General features: G+C 43.7%; 5 non-coding genes across 5 annotated transcripts; all 5 read left to right on the top strand.

Moving 5' to 3' along the window:
- The first annotated feature begins 642 nt into the window (after nucleotides 1-642).
- Nucleotides 643-756, top strand: LOC140269538 (U5 spliceosomal RNA). The gene has a single exon (XR_011907635.1). It is a non-coding gene; the product is annotated as a U5 spliceosomal RNA (small nuclear RNA).
- A 307-nt stretch (nucleotides 757-1,063) lies between these two features.
- Nucleotides 1,064-1,254, top strand: LOC140269534 (U2 spliceosomal RNA). The gene has a single exon (XR_011907632.1). It is a non-coding gene; the product is annotated as a U2 spliceosomal RNA (small nuclear RNA).
- Nucleotides 1,255-1,643: 389 nt separating this feature from the next.
- Nucleotides 1,644-1,757, top strand: LOC140269545 (U5 spliceosomal RNA). Its single transcript, XR_011907643.1, has one exon. It is a non-coding gene; the product is annotated as a U5 spliceosomal RNA (small nuclear RNA).
- Nucleotides 1,758-2,065: 308 nt separating this feature from the next.
- On the top strand, nucleotides 2,066-2,256 carry LOC140269536 (U2 spliceosomal RNA). The gene has a single exon (XR_011907634.1). It is a non-coding gene; the product is annotated as a U2 spliceosomal RNA (small nuclear RNA).
- A 411-nt stretch (nucleotides 2,257-2,667) lies between these two features.
- LOC140269539 (U5 spliceosomal RNA) lies at nucleotides 2,668-2,781 on the top strand. The gene has a single exon (XR_011907636.1). It is a non-coding gene; the product is annotated as a U5 spliceosomal RNA (small nuclear RNA).
- Nucleotides 2,782-4,381: the final 1,600 nt, after the last annotated feature.

Raw genomic sequence — 4,381 nt, forward strand, 5'->3', positions numbered from 1 at the left:
GGCATTCGCACCTTTTCTTACCCTTTTTTCAGTAATTATTGGTGGACATTCAGACCTTCTTGCAGCTGAACACCTCCGCTCCCGCTTTTGATGGTGTATAGTCGGACTTTTGAGCCTTTTCTTCCCCGGTTTGTATAAATTATGGTTGGACATTCAGACCTTGCAGCCGAAAACCTCCGCTCCCTCTTTTGATCATACATTGTCGGGCATTCGCACCTTGTCTTACCCGCTTTTTACAAACTATAGTCAGACATTGACACCTTGCAGCTGAACCACCTCCGCTCCCTGTTTTGATCATGTATGGTCTGGCAATACTACCTTTTCTTACCCGTTTGTGAGTAATTATGGCTGGACATTCACACCTACTTGCAGTCGAACATCTCTGCTCCCGCTTTTGATTATGTTTGGTTGGATATTCAAACCTTTTCTTACCTGCTTTTTACAAACTTTGGTCGGACGTTCACACCTACTTGCAACCTCCGCTTCCGCTTTTGATGGTATATATTTGGACATTCAAACCTATTCTTACCTGCTTTTTGCCCCCCCCCCCCCCCGCAAGCGTCTCAACCAAGCAAAGCTCATCATGGGGAAGGTGGCTATGCCAACTAGCCTGATGCCCTGCTCCCGCAGCTACGGATAATCCTACTCTGGTTTCTCTTCATAACGTACAAGTCTTTCGCCTTTTACTAAAGACTTCCGTGGAGAGCAGCACTAATGAGTTGTTTCTATTTTTGGCAGGCTTTACCTTTACAGGTGAAGCCCTTTCTGTATGTGCAAAGAAATCTTGTTACTGTGCAGAGTGACTTCTCTGAGTAGAGTCGCCTTACTTGTTGCGACTGTGCCGATGTTCGAAGCTGGAGTGCAAAGTTGTTGCTTGAATGGTGCTCGCTGGAGCGAGCGGGAGTGCAAAGTTATACCATTTAAAAGGGCTGAAGAGTGCTCAGTGCAGCGGGTGGGCGGAGGTGCAAAGTGACACTCTGGCCACCTATGGCCATAAAAAGAACACCGCTACAAGTGCGCATTGTGCCAAGAAGGGCCCTCGGACATGAACCAGTGGACAGTTATCGCTTCTCGGTCTTTTGGCTAAGATCAAGTGTAGTATCTGTTCTTATCAGTTTAATATCTGATATCACCTCTATACGAGGACTACATATTAAATGGATTTTTAGCAATAGGAGTTGAAAAAGGAGCTTGCTCCGTTCACTCCAAGCATCGACCCGGTACTGCAGTGCCGCTGGGAATGGTGCGCTCTTCTCTGCTCTTGTGAAAAAGCAAACAGTGGTGCAGGATGGAAGTTTCTTTTAGTCTGCTGAGAAAAGAGAGTGAATGCGAAGTAGACTTTAACACGGCTCTGGGAGCGAGCTGAGTGCGGGCTAACCGGGAGAATTGCTTGAAAGAAACGCGACACCGAATGAGCGGTTAGAACAAAGCCTCAATACGGTGTTCCCGTGGTTTTTGTGGCTGCCTTGTCTTTTGCTCAAAGTAAAAGACAAGGCAGCCATCAAATAAGGCCCGATTGTTCCTGCTTGGTCAGCCGAGGAGCAAGGGGGGGGGGGCTTGCGTCTCAACCAAGCAAAGCTCACCATGGGGAAGGTGGCTATGCCAACTAGCCTGATGCCCTGCTCCCGCAGTGACGGATAATCGTACTCTGGTTTCTCTTCATAACGTACAAGTCTTTCGCCTTTTACTAAAGTCTTCCGTGGAGAGCAGCACTAATGAGTTGTTTCTATTTTTGGCAGGCTTTACCTTTGCGGGTGAAGCCCTTTCTGTCTGTGCAAAAGAAATCTTGTTACTGTGCAGAGTGACTTCTCTGAGTAGAGTCGCCTTACTTGTTGCGACTGTGCCGATGTTCGAAGCTGGACTGCAAAGTTGTTGCTTGAATGGTGCTCGCTGGAGCGTGCGGGAGTGCAAAGTTATACCATTTAAAAGGGCTGAGGAGTGCTCAGTGCAGCGGGTGGGCAGAGGTGCAAAGTGACACTCTGGCCACCTATGGCCATAAAAAGAACACCGCTACAAGTGCGCATTGTGCCAGGAAGGGCCCTCGGACGTGAACCAGTGGACAGTTATCGCTTCTCGGCCTTTTGGCTAAGATCAAGTGTAGTATCTTTTATTGTCAGTTTAATATTTGATATGACCTCTATACGAGGACTACATATTAAATGGATTTTTAGCAATAGGAGTTGAAAAAGGAGCTTGCTCCTTTCACTCCAAGCATCGACCCGGTACTGCAGTGCTGCTGGGAATGGTGCGCTCTTCTCTGCTCTTGTGAAAAAGCAAACAGCGGTGCATGATGGAAGTTTCAGGGAGCCCAAGATGAAACTTTCTTTTAGTCTGCTGAGAAAAGAGAGCGAATGCGAAGTAGACTTTAACACGGCTCTGGGAGCGAGCCGAGTGCGGGCTAACCGGGAGAATTGCTTGAAAGAAACGCGACACCGAATGAGCGGTTAGAACAAAGCCTCAATACGGTGTTCCCGTGGTGTTTGTGGCTGCCTTGTCTTTTGCTCAAAGTAAAAGACAAGGCAGCAATCGAATAAGGCCCGATTGTTCCTGCTTGGTCAGCCAAGGAGCAAGGGGGGGGAGCATGCGTCTCAACCAAGCAAAGCTCACCATGGGGAAGGTGGCTATGCCAACTAGCCTGATGCCCTGCTCCCGCAGTGACGGATAATCGTACTCTGGTTTCTCTTCATAACGTACAAGTCTTTTGCCTTTTACTAAAGACTTCCGTGGAGAGCAGCACTAATGAGTTGTTTCTATTTTTGGCAGGCTTTACCTTTGCGGGTGAAGCCCTTTCTGTCTGTGCAAAAGAAATCTTGTTGGGATTTTATCTATAAAATGAATTCCTTCACTCAAACTATGTTAAAACTGCTTTGTCCTTAATATTTACCATGTCTAGAAAGATTTAAACAAAAAAAACAACGTTGTACTTTGCAGTAAAAGAAAGAGCAAATCTAAAGTTTCAGGAATCCGAGAATAAGCTTACTTTCATGAGTTCTTCACAATTTCGGATTTTGCGATAAAATGAATTCCTTCACTCAAACTAAATTAAAACTGCTAAACCGCTAATCTGTTACATGTAAGGCAGATGTCAAATTCACCGAAATAGGATCTATTATTATAGTATTCGGCCAATCGAGCTGTAGCAGCTTCGGTAAAAGAGTATAAGTTGAAGAGTTTGTGAATAAAGGTGTGCGCACACATAGTGAGCTGTACGAAAATAGGCAGGGAGCAATGCCGGCTGGGGTATATGTTCTTGTATGTTGTCTGACTGTTTGATTTGAATGTGTTGTGTAAGTGTCCTGTTGAATGTTACATGTTTGGGCTTTGACACGCTTCACTGTGGTTGTTAACTGTGTGGTGTGTCCTGAAATGTTATATGTTTGGGCTGTGTGACATGCTTAATGCTTGTCAGTAGCTATCCACTTATTCATATATAGCAACTGACAACATAAGAAGTCCGGACATACTTTGATAGTAGTTGTAGAAGTATCCTTATTGATAATAGATAAACTAATTCATAGTGATAGAACAGTAGATTAACAGGTGCCTGCACATGTCTCACGAAAATAGAATGGGTGTATGATTGCTGACGGCAGAGCAATACTGCCAAACTTATGAGTTCTTGTGGCAAACTTGATTCAGTTTCTTGACGTGTATACGCTGTTTCGCTGACTTGATTGTCACAAGAAACAAAGTGTGTTTGATAAGATCCGACCATTTTATTACTGGGGGATCAATATGTATGGATTCTGATGTGACTGATAAACCCATTTGTATGTTAAGCATAATCTAATACGTGAGACAACACCCTGGCACACAATCAAAAAAAAAAAAAAAGAGAGAGCGGTTTTGTGTCCCCACAGTCCATAATGTAGAAAAGAGAGAATAAAGCCTTTCTGATTTGGTGTGTGTGCTCACAGTGCAGAGTGTAGAGAAAAGAGAGAAAAGAAAGCCGTTTTGGTGTCACGGGTGTTGTGACTTACACACACACATTTCTGAATTGAGAAAGGAAATTATTTTAGAGGAAGCACTAGAGTTTAGATCCCACATTTGTTGATAGGCATTCATTTATTTTTCTTTTAATCAGTTTTAAAGTGAATACTAACTGAGAAATGAAAAAGGTGAAGAGTTTAGAAGCTTGGTTCAAGAGCAAAACTTGGTTTATGATCAGGTGAGTCTCTAAACAGAACAGCAAAGGGCTTCATCGAACATTTAAAAAAGATTCAGATTGTTAGAATATCCAGAATTTATAGGAATGGTGGTGATTACTCTTATTTTCTAGAATGGATATAACTGCACCATGTCTGTTTTATGAATTTAAGGGGCTAAAAAGTTTTGTTCTCGTTTTTCTATGATTAACCGAATGTATGTGAGAGTCCAAACA

The sequence above is a fragment of the Leuresthes tenuis genome, unplaced genomic scaffold (genome assembly GCF_036924035.1).
Source record: "Leuresthes tenuis unplaced genomic scaffold, fLeuTen1.0.hap1 SCAF_14, whole genome shotgun sequence".
NCBI lineage: Eukaryota > Metazoa > Chordata > Actinopteri > Atheriniformes > Atherinopsidae > Leuresthes > Leuresthes tenuis.